General features: G+C 46.7%; 6 non-coding genes across 6 annotated transcripts; 3 read left to right on the top strand and 3 right to left on the bottom strand.

Moving 5' to 3' along the window:
• Positions 1 to 3,217: 3,217 nt before the first annotated feature.
• TRNAH-GUG (transfer RNA histidin (anticodon GUG)) lies at positions 3,218 to 3,289 on the bottom strand. Its single transcript has one exon. It is a non-coding gene; the product is annotated as a tRNA-His (tRNA).
• A 638-nt stretch (positions 3,290 to 3,927) lies between these two features.
• Positions 3,928 to 3,999, top strand: TRNAH-GUG (transfer RNA histidin (anticodon GUG)). Its single transcript has one exon. It is a non-coding gene; the product is annotated as a tRNA-His (tRNA).
• Positions 4,000 to 6,451: 2,452 nt separating this feature from the next.
• TRNAH-GUG (transfer RNA histidin (anticodon GUG)) lies at positions 6,452 to 6,523 on the bottom strand. The gene has a single exon. It is a non-coding gene; the product is annotated as a tRNA-His (tRNA).
• A 543-nt stretch (positions 6,524 to 7,066) lies between these two features.
• On the top strand, positions 7,067 to 7,138 carry TRNAH-GUG (transfer RNA histidin (anticodon GUG)). Its single transcript has one exon. It is a non-coding gene; the product is annotated as a tRNA-His (tRNA).
• Positions 7,139 to 8,850: 1,712 nt separating this feature from the next.
• On the bottom strand, positions 8,851 to 8,922 carry TRNAH-GUG (transfer RNA histidin (anticodon GUG)). The gene has a single exon. It is a non-coding gene; the product is annotated as a tRNA-His (tRNA).
• Positions 8,923 to 11,675: 2,753 nt separating this feature from the next.
• On the top strand, positions 11,676 to 11,747 carry TRNAH-GUG (transfer RNA histidin (anticodon GUG)). Its single transcript has one exon. It is a non-coding gene; the product is annotated as a tRNA-His (tRNA).
• The last annotated feature ends 4,919 nt before the right edge of the window (positions 11,748 to 16,666 follow it).

Here is a 16,666-nt window from a genome sequence, read left to right as displayed (position 1 = left end):
GTACGCCGTCGTCTCCCCGATCTTGCACGTGGGTACGAGAAGTCTTCCTTGTGTCCATTCTTCTTGAAGACAGGTTTACTTCTGACGCCAGTTGTAAAGTAGTAACTCGGCGGGAGACGACTTCACGGGTAGCACACTCTTTTTATTAACACCAAACTGTTACACGGGTGACTAACACTCACTTAGTTACTCGGGTGACTAACACCCACTCAGCTACTCGGGTGACTAACACCCACTCAGCTACACGGGTGACTAACACCCACTTAGCTACTCGGGTGACTAACACCCACTCAGCTACTCGGGTGACTAACACCCACTCAGCTACACGGGTGACTAACACCCACTTAGCTACTCGGGTGACTAACACCCACTCAGCTACACTGACACGGGCTCTTACGCCCCGTAGCCTTCCGGAACACACCCGGCTGGGGTGTCCGTCTCGGCTCTGGGTACCACCGTCCCGACCCACGCGGGCGTCGGACTACGGGTTCCCCAGTCTCGGCTCCGAGCCACACAGGGCCCCGTTCCTGACAAGGACGGCGGGACTAGGGGTCTCGGGCCACTACCTCCTCCACTCCGTCTTCGGTCTTCAACTGGTTAACACTGACCACGAGTGCTCTCGCGCATCTCCCTTTATGCCCCTCCTGCGGACGTCGCTGAGAGCACCCATCTTATTTGACCAATCACTGCGCGCTGGCTACGATCCTCTTTTCCCAGCTTGTGTCAGCGCGCCTTACCACCGGCGCGCGCGTCCATACCACGCCCACATCGCGTGCCCAACCCCGCGCCCCGTGATCCATCACTGTCGGCGCACGTCAACACCACCACTACAAATGTATAAACACACGACCTCAAAGTTGATGTTGATAACTTGCAGCCGTGACGATATCTGCAAAGGCTGAGAGGAGTAACGCACTTGTTGGCTCGATTCCATCGACAGGGGGATTGAGCACATTGGTGCTTCGTGGCGTGTGAGCCGATGTGGTGTTTCTTCGTCCCTGCTGCAGGTACTACATGCTGATTTTAAGTTTATTATGTTGTGTCATTTGCTGTTTTTTGACATCAAGGTGTAAAAAAAAATGGCGTCAGAGACCTGTTTGCATTTATTTGCATCTTTCCATTTCTGTGTGAATCTTTGGGTATATGTGTGAGTCTGGGTATTTTTGTGAGCCTATAGATATCTGTGTGAGTCTCTGGATCTCCTTTGTGAGTCTATAGCTTTTTGATTCTATGGGACTGTGAGGCTATGCGGTTATGTGCGAGTTTATGGGCCTCAGTGTGAGTCTATGGGTCACCGTGTGAGTCTTTGGTTTATCGGTATTAATCTATGGGTCTCTGTACGGGTGTTTTTGTGAGTGTTTTGTGCATAAGTTCAACTTAGAAAGGAATCAAAGTTGAATTTTAAGTTCCCAACAGTGCAAGGCAGCTCTCTGGTGGTGTCATCAAACAGCCCCTGGAATATTGGAGGTGGGGCCTAAAAAGGAACGGGCAAAGCCTGCAGAGGTTGAACTTCCCTCTTGATTTAAGGCAATACAGTAAAACCTTGGATTGCGAGCATAATTCGTTCCGGAAACGTGTTTGTAATCCAAAGCACTCGTATATCAAAGCGAATTTCCCCATAAGAAATCATGCAAACTCAGATGATTCGTTCCACAACCCAAAAATATGCATATAAAAATGATTAATACAAAATACCTTTTTATATTTTTATTATTTAAATTTAATATAAAGTAATCAAATGTATTAATTAAATGTAATCGTGGCTAGCGTGGGGGAGACGAGAGAGAGGAGAGGAGGAGGGTTATTGTGTAGGACAACTTTCACTGTCACTAACGGAATCACTGTCATCTGTTGGCTTAATGGAATATTTTTCTTTTGTGCGACTTCAGCAAGGAACCTATCCAATGACACTTGCTTTTGCCTCCTTTTTAAATATATTTATATTTAAATAAAACACTGACAAGTAAAAGCCCAATCAAAATAAAACATTTCAGCCACGATTCCATGGAATACAATCAACCAGCAAGTGAAGCATGCATTGTGATCTTAATAGTAAAAAAAAACAATCAACTAATCGGTTCCGAGTTCCACCCCTACCTGCCTGGAATATCAACCACGATTGCCGCTGATCTATCCGTTGTGTTTGTTTTCATTCTCAGATTCCCGCTAGGTTGCCTCAGCCTGACTCATAAGCGACACTCGCCTCCATGATGAGGGCGAGCTGGTGGGCATCGTAGTGGCCTGGGAACAGAATCTCCCCAGAGTACAGCTCGGTGATGATGCAGCCCAGCGACCACATGTCCATCGGGCTGCTGCTCTTTAGGCCCAGGATGGCTTCCAGTGCTCCGTACCACATCCTCTGAATTTTGATTTCACACCTGATGATGATTGCTTGTGTTGCAGTCGAAACGTCGTGAGAATTGTTATTGTTTTATATTTGTATTATTTTATTATTTCCCTTCTACGTGACTAAGAATATTAATCATCTGAATGTCGGACAGCGCTGCGCAGGAGGAAACACGAGACGCCATATCAGACCCCTGATGCCTCTGCCATGAATCCAACGTAGGAGGCTCCCTTCAGAAAAAATTTCACCAGACGAAAATTGAGATGACACACTCCTCTTTATTTTCCACACGAGCTCACTCCCCTCCTGGGCGTTCCCTTTCTCTCACGCCCTGCCTTCCTTTTTGTCCGTGACGTCAACTTTAACAACAACCTGGGATCCCTTGGGTATTTCTAGCCCTGGATCGCGTAAGTATTAACACGACAAAAACATCCATTCTTTCCTTGCCAGCAAGCGTGCATACACAGCCCATTGTTCAGTCTACTATTGGACAAGGGTGCTACAGTGAGGGAAAAAAGTATTTGATCCCCTGCTGATTTTGTACGTTTGCCCACTGACAAAGAAGTGACCAGTCTATAATTTTAATGGTAGGTTTATTTGAACAGTGAGAGACAGAATAACAACAACAAAATCCAGAAAAACGCATGTCAAAAATGTTATAAATTGATTTGCATTTTAATGAGGGAAATAAGTATTTGACCCCTCTGCAAAACATGACTTAGTACTTGGTGGCAAAACCCTTGTTGGAAAACGTTACCCACACCTGTTCTACGTTAAAAACTTTCTTTTCTGAATGTACGTCGGCAATGGATTTGTATGACTTTCAAATAAATAAAAATCGAGCCCGCTGCCGTGTCTTTGTCACCGCAATGCCGTGACTCGGATTCGAACCGAGGTTGCTGCGGCCACAACGCAGAGTACTAACCACTATACGATCACGGCGAGCTACGCGGGCTCGCGATCACGGGGGCGCCGGGAGCCCCTCTTATAGCCGGGACCCGCTGGACACGTGACGCCCAGTGCTGTCACCCAGACCATGTGGAGCCCGTGGGGCTGTGGAGGAGGGCTAAGACGGTGGTCGGGTGGCTGAGGGCTCGCAGACACAGAGCATCAGATTTGTGGGAAGTTGCATGGGTTCGCATTTATCTTTAAACAGACGGGTAACCGTGATAGAACCGGGTTCCCGAGTGCAGTGAGTTCATGGTCTCAGCCCGGTTGACAGTGATACACATAAAGACCAATAGTATTAAAAGGAGACTTATAGACTCATATAGATACCCATAGACTCACATAGAGAACCATAGACTTACATAGAGACCCTTAGACTTACATGGAGACTCATAGACTCGCATAGAGACCCATAGACTTACATAGAGACTCATAGACTCACATAGAGACCCATAGACTCTCAGAGACCCATAGACTTACATGGAGTCGCATAGACTCACGTAGAAACCCAACGACTCACATAGAGACCCAGGCGGAGGCAACTTGAGCAGTAGGCAGGGTTACCTGCCCAGCGGGGTCCCGGCTATAAGAGGGGCTCCCGGCGCCCCCGTGATCGCGAGCCCGCGTAGCTCGCCGTGATCGTATAGTGGTTAGTACTCTGCGTTGTGGCCGCAGCAACCTCGGTTCGAATCCGAGTCACGGCATTGTGGTGACAAAGACACGGCAGCGGGCTCGATTTTTATTCCTTTTTATATCCCAGACAAATCCATCTCCGTGGTGAATGAGCAGAAAACACATATTCGGGCTCGTTTAGTGTTTTAGAAATGACCGCTTTGTTGTAAATGTGTTCGCAAGTCTCAAAAGAAGACCAGCGATGATTGGCCCAGCAGCGTTGTACAGATGCAGCGTGTCCGTGCAGCTGTTACATCCGTACGTGTGCCTACTTTTCGTCAGAGTCAATGTGATGTCCTTGACCGATTTCATCGCTCCATTTCCTCGGTGCACATCTTCTCGGACGCGTTCCATTCCGTGGCTGCCACTCCGCTATAATTGCTACCACCGCCATCGTCCCTTCTGGCCGTGACACGTCCTGCCAAAGCCTCGCTCACCTCTCTCACCAGGTGTCATTACCTCATTCACCTGCACGTGTCGTCTCATCCGCGGCTCCCTCTCTGCGTCTCTCAGTGCTTCTCTGCGCATTTTGTGTGTCACGAATGACCGCGTGTTTGTGCATCACGTGACACAGCAGGTAGTGCTATGCACCGACTATAAACATTGTTCTGTATCCTGCACGTTGGCTCTTCGTATTCCATCATCACGATGAATTTGTGGTGATGCGATGGCATTGGTGCCCAGGCACCAATAACAGACAACTCAACACATTCGTCAACAACAAGTGCAGCTTTAAAACTAAATGGTGAAGTTAAGGTTAATGGTTGTTCTTCATAGCACGTGAACGATCATTTTCAGGCTTCCCAAAGCACTCCAAACTACTCTCAAATAGTCATTCGTGACGAGTTGTAGACCAGGGGTCGACAACCTGCTCCTGGGAGCCGCAGTCGACTCTTTGGCTGCCTTTTTGCGGGCAGCCGTTTAAAAAAGATGGAAACCTTTAACATAAGTGAACGTATAGATAATGTATAAAATATGGAATGTGTTGGTGACAAAGTTTACAGTGACACTATATTTGTAAAAATATCTAGGAGAGGGAGGGGTACAAAATAGATGCAGTTTATACCATCAGCTATTTTATTTCAGTCAGACTGGTTGTCACCTGCTGTATAACTGCTGCTGCTGTATACCTGCTGCTGTGTCTGTGTACAGGTGGCTCTGCGTGTGGTGCGGCTCTCCAACTGTTTCGGTCAAAGACTAAAAAATGGCTTCATCTTCTTCTTTGAAACGTTACCCACCTCTGTTCTACGTTAAACATCTTTATTTTCTGAATGCACATCGGCAATGGATTTTTATGACCTTCAAATTAATAACAAGTAAACCCGTAAAAACAAAGTTTTTCACTCTAAATCCTTTATATGCGTGGCGGCTAGAGTCCTCTCGTCCTCTGGCTTGAGATGGCTGCAATCTATGGGCCAGATGATTGTCTGCCAGTATTAGGCAATTGGTAATTAAATATTTAATTTGTTTTCCCTAAACAGTGTAAAATTTTGGAAAAAAATTTTCACGAAAATTAATTGTCACACACGAGTCTGTGTGGAAAATGTCAGCTCGATTGGATCACGGGAAGTGCGTTAAAAAACGAGCGAAAGATTTGCACGGTCCTAAGCAAGCAAGCGAACTTAATATAAAGGATTTAAAATATATTCGCCTGTGGAGGACGCGGGGATCGATCCCACGACCTTTGGCATGGGAAGCGAGGGCGCTACCAACTGCGCTACTCCGCCACGGCCTGTGGAGGGGTTACGCTCTGGGCTCCTATACTGTGACGTTCAGCCAAAGCCATGAATGAGTTCTATTTGAATAAATGTAAACTAAATTTTTTTTGCCTAAAAAGTGTAAAATTTTAGAATTTTTTTTTTCACGAACATTAATTGTCTGTCACAACGAGTCTGTGTGGAAAATGTCAGCTTGATTGGATCACGGGAAGTGGGTTAAAAAACGACCGAAAGATTTGCACGGTCGTAAGCAAGCAAGCACGTAAGCAAGCGAACTTAATATAAAGGATTTAAAAACGAGCGAAAGATTTGCACGGTCCTAAGCAAGCAAGCGAACTTAATATAAAGGATTTAAAAATGTATTCGCCTGTGGAGGACGCTGGGATCGATCCCACGACCGTTGGCATGGGAAGCGAGGGCGCTACCAACTGCGCTACTCCACCACGGCCTGTGGAGGGGTTACGCTCTGGGCTCTTACACTCTGACGTTCAGCCAAAGCCATGAATGCGTTCTATTTTAATATATGTAAAATAAAATTGTTTTGCCTAAAAAGTGTAAAATTTTGGGATTTTTTTTTCACGAACAATAATTGTCTGGCACAACGAGTCTGTGTGGAAAATGTCTGCTCGATTGGATCACGGGAAGTGGGTTAAAAAACGACCGAAATATTTGCACGGTCGTAAGCAAGCAAGCAAGCACGCAAGCACGCGAACTTAATATAAAGGATTAAAAAATCGAGCCCGCTGCCATGTCTTTGTCACCACAATGCCGTGACTCGGATTCGAACCGAGGTTGCTGCGGCCACAACGCAGAGTACTAACCACTATACGATCACGGCGAGCTACGCGGGCTCGCGATCACGTGGGTGCCGGGAGCCCCTCTTATGGAGTCCGCTGGACACGTGGTGTCCAATGCAGTCACCCAGACCACGTGGAGCCCGTGGGGTTATGGAGGAGGGCGAAGACAGTGGTCGGGTGGTTGAGGGCTCGCAGACACAGGGGGGGGGGGGGGGGGATTAATGAGTCAACGTTCATTCTGCATGCGCATTACGCGAGTCTTTTGATCTTGTCCTTCCTGTCCATTGTATTAAAATAGCCGGACCAACGGTAATCCCTATTGAAGTATGGTGGCCTGTATAGGCATGGATTTGTAATGTGTTCGATTGAAGTGGAGACTTATAGACTCACATAGAGACCCCATAGACTCACATAGAGACCCATAGACTTACATGGAGACTCATCGACTCACATCGGGACCCAGGCGGAGGCAACTTGAGCAGTAGGCGGGGCTACCTGCTTAGTGGGCGGGGCTACCTGCCCAGCGGGGTCCCGGCTATAAGAGGGGCTCCCGGCGCCCCCGTGACCGCGAGCCCGCGTAGCTCGCCGTGATCGTATAGTGGTTAGTACTCTGCGTTGTGGCCGCAGCAACCTCGGTTCGAATCCGAGTCACGGCATTGTGGTGACAAAGACACGGCAGCGGGCTCGATTATTATTCCTTTTGATATCCCAGACAAATCCATCTCCGTGGTGAATGACAAGAAAAAAATATTCGGGCTCGTTTATTGTTTGAGAAATGACCGCTTTGTTCTAAATGTGTTCGCAAGTCTCTATAGAAGACCGGCGATGATTGGCCCAGCAGCGTTGTACAGGTGCAGCGTGTCCGTGCAGCTGTTACATCCGTACGTGTGCCTACTTTTCGTCAGAGTCAATGTGATGTCCTTGACCGATTTCATCGCTCCATTTCCTCGGTGCACATCTTCTCGGACGCGTTCCATTCCGTGGCTGCCACTCCGCTATAATTGCTGACCACCGCCATCGCCCCTTCTGTCCGTGACGCGTCCTGCCCAAGCCTCGCTCACCTCTCTCACCAGGTGTCATTAGCTCATTCACCTGCGTGTCGTCTCATCCGCGGCTTTCTCAGTGCTTCTCTGTGCATTTGTGCGTCACGAATGACCGCGTGTTCGTGCATCACGTGACACAGCAGTTGTCACAGCAGGTGTCACGTGATGCACCGACTATAAACATTGCTCTGTATCCGGCACATTGCCTCTTTGTATTCCATCATCACGATGAATTTGTGGTGATGCGATGGCATTGGTGCCCAGGCACAAATAACAGACAAGTCAACACATTCGTCAACAACAAGTGCAGCTTTAAAATAAATGGTGAAGTTAAGGTTAATGGTTGTTCTTCATAGCACGTGAACGATCATTTTCAGGCTTTCCAAAGCACTCCAAACTACTCTCAAATAGTCATTTCGTGACGAGTTGTAGACCAGGGGTCGACAGCCTGGGAGCCGCAGGCGACTCTTTGGCTGTTTTAAAAAGAAAAACATCTTTAACAAAAATGAACGTATAGATAATGTATTAAATATGGCAGGTCATGGATCACTATGGCAGAGGTGTGGACTCGAGTCATGTGACTTGGACTCGAGTCAGACTCGAGTCATGAATTTGATGACTTCAGACTCGACTTGGACTTGCATAACAATGACTTTGTCCCACCTCTGAGGTGTGGACTCGAGTCATGTGACTTGGACTCGAGTCAGACTCGAGTCATGAATTTGATGACTTCAGACTCGACTTGGACTTGCATAACAATGACTTTGTCCCACCTCTGCACTATGGAATGTGTTGGTGACAACAAAGTTTACAGTGACACTATATTTGTAAAAATAACTAGGAGGGGGGGACGAATTAGACGCAGTTCATGCCATCAGCTATTTTATTTCAGTCGGACTGTGGTGGTTGTCACCTGCTGTATAACTGCTGCTGCGTCTGTGTACAGATGGCTCTGGTTGTCACCTGCTGTATACCTGCTGCTTCTGTGTCTGTGTACAGGTTGCTCTGGTTGTCACCTGCTGTATACCTGCTGCTGTGTCTGTGTACAGATGGCTCTGGTTGTCACCTGCTGTATAACTGCTGCTGTGTCTGTGTACAGATGGCTCTGGTTGTCACCTGCTGTATAACTGCTGCTGCATGCTGTGTCTGTGTACAGGTGGCTTTACGTGTGGTGCGGCTCTCCAACTGTTTCAGTCAAAGACGAAACAATGACCTCTTCTTTGAAACGTTAACCACCCATGTTCTACATTAAACAGCAAATAAATAAACAACACAAACCAAAAAAGATAAAAATCGAGCCCACTGCCGTCTCTTTGTCACCACAATGCCGTGACTCGGATTCGAACCGAGGTTGCTGCGGCCACAACGCAGAGTACTAACCACTATACGATCACGGCGAGCTACGCGGGCTCGCGATCACGGGGGCGCCGGGAGCCCCTCTTATAGCCGGGACCCCGCTGGGCAGGTAGCCCCGCCCACTACTCAGGTAGTCACGCCCATCTATGGGTCTCTACGTGGCTATGAGATTCTATGGGTCTCTGGTGTGGATATGTGGATCTTTGTGTGAGTCTGTACGTCTATGGGTGTCTACGTGAGGCTTTTGTTATTTTTTTATATATGGTCTATGTGCTAGTCTGTGGGTCTCTGTCAGTCTGTCGGTATCTGTGTGAGTTTGTAGGTCTCCGTGATTCTGTGTGTATCTTTGTAAGTCGACGTGCATTGCTGCCGAATGGATTGAGACCATCAACTCGCTGCGCTTGGGAAACTGGTTCAATCGCGGTTACCCGTCTTGTGAAAAATAAATGTAAACCCATGCAGACTCCCGCAAATCTGCCGGATCTGTGTCTGCGAGCCCTCAACCACCTGACCACCGTCTCTTCCCTCCATAGCCCCCCGGCTCCTCGTGGCCTGGGTGACAGCACTGAGTGCCACGTGTCCAGCGGGGTCCCGACTATAAGAGGTTCCCGGCAAACGCGCGTAACTCGCCGTGATCGGAAGCTTGTGTTGCCTCCGAAACGTCGTGATTTTTATTTTATTTTACTTTTATTAATTTCAATGTTTTACCTACGTGACTTTACCGAAAAAACCTAAGAATATTAATCATTGCAGGCACGAAAGCTTCAAATCTAGGATCGTATAGTGGTTAGTACTCTGCGTTGTGGCCGCAGCAACCTCGGTTCAAATCCGAGTCGTGGTATTGTGGTGACAAAGACCCAGGCAGTAGGATCGACTTTTTCATTGTTTGAAATCCCAGATAAATCCATTGCCGTAGTGCACAAATAAATAGGTAACATTGTTTAATGTAGAACAGGGGTCGGCAAATTTTCCAAGCAGAAGGAAATAATTTTATCGTCTTTGACCAGAACAGTTGGAGAGCCGCACCACACGCAGAGCCACCTGTACACAGACACAGCAGCAGCAGCAGTTATACAGCAGCAGCAGTTATACAGCAGCAGCAGTTATACAGCAGCAGCAGTTATACAGCAGCAGCAGTTATACAGCAGCAGCAGTTATACAGCAGCAGCAGCAGTTATACAGCAGCAGCAGTAGTTATACAGCAGCAGCAGCAGTTATACAGCAGATGACAACCACGGACAGACTTCAATCAAAAAGATCCGTGATGGAATAAACTGCGTCTATTCAGCTTTTTCCCCCTCTTAGTTATTCGTCAACAAAATAGTTTGACTTGCAAATGTTGTCGCCACCAAGACATTCCATAGATACCCATTCCCTGTCATATTTAATAAATGATTTATCTTCATCCAGCAATGGCTAGATCACGACAATTACTATGAAGCACGCATATACAGTATGAATGCCTGAAATTACACCAAATTAGACCGTGACCACAATGACACCGAGAGACGCAGAGGGACGTGCGGAGTGGAGAACACGGGCAGCTTAGTGACATCATCACGGTGACCTCCATGCTGCTGCGGATGGACCACGATGATAATGATTACACTGAGATAGGAAGACGATGCGGATGAGACGACACGCGCAGGTGAATGAGCTAATGACACCTGGTGAGAGAGGTGAGCGAGGCTTGGGCAGGACGCGTCACGTACAGAAGGGGCGATGGCGGTGGTAGCAATGAGAGCGAAGTGGCAGCCACGGAATGGAACGCGTCCGAGAGGAACTCCACACTACCCTCAAATAGCAAGCATAACGAATCCTAGAATTTTTATTCAAGCGAGGTCATGGATTTCTCTGGGATATAAAAAGAAAGAATAAAAATCGAGCCCGCTGCCGTGTCTTTGTCACCACAATGCCGTGACTCGGATTCTAACCGAGGTTGCTGCAGCCACAACGCAGAGTACTAACCACTAAACGATCACGGCGAGCTACGCGGGCTCGCGATCACGGGGGTGCCGGGAGCCCCTCTTATAGCCGGGACCCCGCCAGACACGTGGTGCCCGGTGCAGTCACCCAGACCACGTGGAGCCCGTGGGGCTGTGGAGGAGGTCGAAGACGGTGGTCGGGTGGCTGAGGGCTCGCAGACACAGAGCCGGCAGATGTGTGGGGATTTGCATGGGTTCGCATTTATGTTTGAACAGACGGGTAACCGTGAGTGAACCGGTTTCACAAGCGCAGCGAGTTGATGGTCCTATTCCTTTCGGCAGCAATGCACATCGACTTACAAAGACACACACAGACACACAGAGACCCACAGACTCACACAGAGACCGACAGACTGACATAAAGATCAACAGACTTGAATGTAGACCACTTTTTTCATATTTTCTTGCTGTGGTTTTCACACCTGATGATGATTGCTCATGTTACAATCGAAACGTCGTGAGAATTTTATTGTTTTATATTTTTAGTATTTTATTGTTTCCCTTTAACGTGACTTTACTGAAAGAACCAAGAATATGTAGACCACAGATGAAAAAAATATCAACAGCTTCACGTAGACACCCATCGACGTACAGAGAGTCACATATGGACCCATAGACTCACACAAAGATCCACAGACCCGCAAAAAGAACCACAGACTCACACAGAGATCCACATATCCACAAACGAGACCCATAGACTCTCAACGAGCCACGCAGAGACCCATAGATGGGTGAGGCTATCTGCCCAGCGGGGTCCCTGCTATAAGAGGGGCTCCCGGCGCCCCCCTGATCGCGAGCCCGCGTAGCTCGCCGTGATCGTATAGTGGTTAGTACTCTGCGTTGTGGCCGCAGCAACCTCGGTTCGAATCCGAGTCACGGCATTGTGGTGACAAAGACACGGCAGCGGGCTCGGTTTTTGTTCCTTTTTACATCCCAGACAAATCCACGCGTTTTGTTGTAAATGTGTTTGCCGGTCTGGATAAGAAGACTGGCGATTGTTGGCACAGCAGCGTTGTCTCATCCGCGTCTTCCTCTTTCTCAGTGTCATCAAGATCTACCCACTGCTGGATCAAGATAAATGTTGATGCCTCGTAACCTGCGTCTCTCGGTGATTCCCTGCGCACTTTTCATGTTTTGCTCCGTACTCTTCTCATTGCTGACCACGTGTTCGTACACCACGTGCACTACGTGACACGGCAGCGGCCTCGCTTTTTAAATCCTTTATATTAAGTTCACTTGCTTGCTTGCTTGCGCGCTTACGATCGTGCAAATCTTTCGGTCGTTTTTTAACCCACTTCCCTTGACCCAATCGAGCTGACATTTTGCACACAGACTCGTTGTGCGTGACAATTTATTTTCGTGAAAAAAAAATCCAAAATTTTCCACTTTTTAGGAAAAATTTTTTTTTCATATTTTATTTAAAATACCAATGTGACAAAAATGAAACTCTTACTCAAGAAAAACAGAAATGAATAATAAAATGAAACCGATGCCAAGCATATAAAGGATTTATAGTGAAAAACTTTGTTTTACGGGTTAATTTTTTAAATTCTTTATATTAAGTTTGCTTGCTTGCTTGCGTGCTTGCTTGCTTGCGTGCTTGCTTGCTTGCTTCCGTGCTTGCTTGCTAACGACCGTGCAAATCTTTCGGTCGTTTTTTAACCCACTTCCCGTGATCCAATCGAGCTGACATTTTCCACACAGACTCGTTGTGCGAGACAATTAATGTTCGTGAAAAAAAATTCCCAAAATTTTACACTTTTTAGGCAAAAAAAATTATTTTACATATATTCAAATAGAACTCATTCATGGCTTTGGCTGAACATCACAGTGTAAGAGCCCAGAGCGTAACCCCTCCACAGGCCGTGGCGGAGTAGCGCAGTTGGTAGCGCCCTTGCTTCCCATGCCAAAGGTCGCGGGATCGATCCCCGCGTCCTCCACAGGCGAATATATTTTTAAATCCTTTATATTAAGTTTGCGTGCTTGCTTGCTTACGACCGTGCAAACCTTTCGGTCGTTTTTTAACCCACTTCCCGTGATCCAATCGAGCTGACATTTTGCACACAGACTCGTTGTGCGAGACAATTAATGTTCGTGAACAAAACATTTCCAAAATGTTACACTGTTTAGGGAAAACAAATTAAATATTTAATGACCAATTGTTTAATACTGCAGACAATCATCTGACCCATAGGTGGCAGCCATCTCAAGCCAGAGGACGAGAGGACTCTAGCCGCCACGCATATAAAGGATTTATAGTGAAAAACTTTGTTTTTACGGGTTAATTTTTTAAATCCTTTATATTAAATTCGCTTGCTTGCTTAGGACCGTGCAAATCTTTCGGTCGTTTTTTAACCCACTTCCCGTGATCCAATCGAGCTGACATTTTCCACACAGACTCGTTGTGCGTGACAATTTATGTTCGTGAAATTTTTTTTACAAAATTTTACACTTTTTAGGACAAAAATATATTTAATTACCAATTGCTTAATGGTGCAATGCAATCATCTGACCCATAGGTGGCAGCCATCTCAAGCCAAAGGACGAGAGGACTCAAGCCGCCACGTATATAAAGGATTTATAGTGAAAAACGTTGTTTTTACGGGTTATACTTATTAAATCCTTTATATTAAGTTCGTTTGCTTGCTTACGACCGTGCAAATCTTCCGGTCGTTTTTTAACCCACTTCCCGTGATCCAATCGAGCTGACATTTTCCACACATACTCGTTGTGTGTGACAATGAATGTTCGTGAAAATTTTTTTCCAAAATTTTACACTTTTTAGGACAAAAATATTATATTTCATTACGAATTGCTTAATGGTGCAATGCAATCATCTGACCCATAGGTGGCAGCCATCTCAAGCCAGAGGACGAGAGGACTCTAGCCGCCACGCATATAAAGGATTTATAGTGAAAAACTTTCTTTTTACGGGTTATACTTGTTAATGCCAGGATACGGCACCTTGACGCCAACGGGAAGGAGGCTTCACAACATTCGTGTGATCCACCAAACCCTCGCTGCCTGCCACAGTGCTGAATCACAGGCTTGCGACACTACCTTTTGGCGAATAATCATTTATTACGAACACCCGAATTACAGACACCCACACTTAGGAACCAGCTTATAGGGCACCAATTGTCAAGCTTGGGAAAGGCGGCAAAACAAGAGCAAAAATCGTCTCGGATCATGCCAAGACAACGACACGCACAGTGCCTCAATAAAGTTGCACATCACGATCGAACTAGCAATGCGTGGGGAACGCTGAACGGAACAAATCTGTCCGGCACTGATCTTCCTCTTCGGAATATTTTTTGAAGGAAGATTTAAGATGCTTAAGGGATGAAAGAAGTTTGACTGTAAATAATTGACACGAATTCTCACCAGTGGCGGCTCCTGCAAAATCTCTCAGGGGGGGCAAATGTCTGGATGATTGATAAGGATAAGGTCCACCCATGCAATGGATAAATTAACAGCTTAAGCATGTAAAGGCAACTTCACTTCTTTAATATTAATGCAAAATAAAGTGACTCTTACAATACATCTTGTTTGTTTCTATACTCACTATTATTACAATCCACTTAGTTTCTTTTATTAAAGATTCCACTAGGTGGCGACAAATAATATTGTTGGATGAAACGTGCTTACGTATGATGACGTAAGCACGTTAGTGCGAGCCCTCCCGGAAGCCATAGAGAATGCATTGCAGCGCCCGCCGTTCGAAAAAAAACATCTTTGAATGTAAGTCTATGGGAACACTCTGGGCGATTCTCAGCCGGAGTGAAATCGCCCAAAAAGAGGCGGTACTCCACAGAACGTGACATGACGCTGATTGGACTATATCCAGAGGCACAGTAACGGCTCGCGAAACTCTGTGGTTGAATGACATTGGTGGTGCGTCGCCCAATCGCCCTAATGAAGAAACCGCCCCTGATTCTCACCCAGACTCCCAAAAATATTCCGGCTCTGTGTCTGTGAGCCATCAGCCAACCCAGCAGGGGCGGTTTCTTCATTAGGGCGATTGGGCGACGCACCACCAATGTCATTGAACCACAGAGTCACGCTAGCCGTCAATGTCAGCCTCTGGATATAGTCCAATCAGCGTCATGTCACGTTCTGTGGAGTACCGCCTCTTTTGGGGCGATTTCACTCCGGCTGAGAATCGCCCCGAGTGGCCCCATAGACTTACATTCAAAGATGTTTTTTTTCGAACGGGGGCGCTCCAATGCATTCTCTATGGCCTCCGGGAGGGCAAGCCCTAACGTGCTTACGTCATCATACGTGCTAACGTCCTCATACGTAAGCACGTTTCATCCAACAATTTAATTTATCGCCACCTAGTGGAATCTTCTTCTTGGTTCTTTCGGTAAAGTCACGTAGAAGGGAAGTAATAAAATAATAAAAATAAAACATAATAAAATTATTCTCACTACGTTTCGGCCACAACGCAAGTTATTCTCACGACGTTTCGGCCACAACGTTCCACTCACTGGCATGGTGCAGTGTGCAGAGTAATGTATGGTGTCGTAATTGTATAGTAAATATATAGCAGTGTGATACACATTAGGGTGGGTAGAATAATACATAGTGTTATATTAAAATGGATAACTGCAGCAGCAGCAGCAACTGCAGCAGCAGCAGCAACTGCAGCAGCAGCAAGTGCAGCAGCAGCAGCAACTGCAGCAGCAGCAGCAACTGCAGCAGCAGCAGCAACTGCAGCTCCCTTTGATGCTGTTAATCCTGCATAATGCACATGCATATGCAGTACTAATCACATTCCTGCATTTCCCATAAATATGCTAAATTCCTCTTGATATGCAAATTCCTTTGTCAAGGCGCCCAGCTTATATATATATGCTCCAAGCTCGTGTGCTGTTTCATTCAGACTCTGTCGCCTCGACGGACCTGGTTTTCACCTGAGGACGGCTGCTTGCGTTGTGGCCGAAACGTCGTGAGAATAATTTTATTATGTTTTATTTTTATTATTTTATTACTTCCCTTCTACGTGACTTTACCGAAAGAACCAAGAAGATGAATCCCTGCAGTCACGAAAGTTTTAAATCAAAATCTAGTGGAATCTTTAATAAAATAAACTTGAGTGGTTTGTTTTAATAGTGAGTATAGAAACAAACAAGATGTATTGTAAGAGTCACTTTATTTTTCATTAATATTAAAGAAGTGAAGTTGCCTTTACATGCTTAAGCTGTTAATTTATCCATTGCATGGGTGGACCATGTCCTTATCAATCATCCAGACATTTGCCCCCCCTGAGAGATTTTGCAGGAGCCGCCACTGCAACCCAGTATCATAATCAGAATATGTATTTATACTCGAGAGGAATCCGATGAGCTGTAAAGCTCTTTGCACAGGACTCCAGTCGGGGCAGTTCAGAACGTTCCACACAACAAGCAATACACAACACGATCGGAGTGCAAAGTAGAGGGAAGGAATATAAATTACCTGAAACATATATACAGGATATTTTTTAAGGAAGACTTCCGATGCGAAGGTACGAAACAAGGTTCACCATTCGGTGAAACAACACATTCCTGCGGAGGGAGCTGGTAGGAACGTTGGGTTGCTCGGTCAATGGCCTGCAGGGTCAACGGCGGCGTGGTGTATTCCGCAAATATGCCCGACTGTGACGGCCGGCACAAGCCGGCGTGAGTAGGTTAAACGTTGAGTTTTATAAGGGCACCACGGGGTGACCAGCCCCTCCCCACCCAGCCCCACCCAGCCACACCCTCCCCACCCAGCCCTTTGCCACCCTCCCCACCCAGCCCCCCCACCCAGCCACACC

This window comes from Lethenteron reissneri, chromosome 55 (assembly GCF_015708825.2).
Source record: "Lethenteron reissneri isolate LAM-NWPU_2019-01 chromosome 55, ASM1570882v1, whole genome shotgun sequence".
NCBI classification, from domain to species: domain Eukaryota; kingdom Metazoa; phylum Chordata; class Hyperoartia; order Petromyzontiformes; family Petromyzontidae; genus Lethenteron; species Lethenteron reissneri.
Note: the sequence above shows the minus strand (reverse complement) of the source record. Positions and strands in the feature narration are given on the sequence as shown.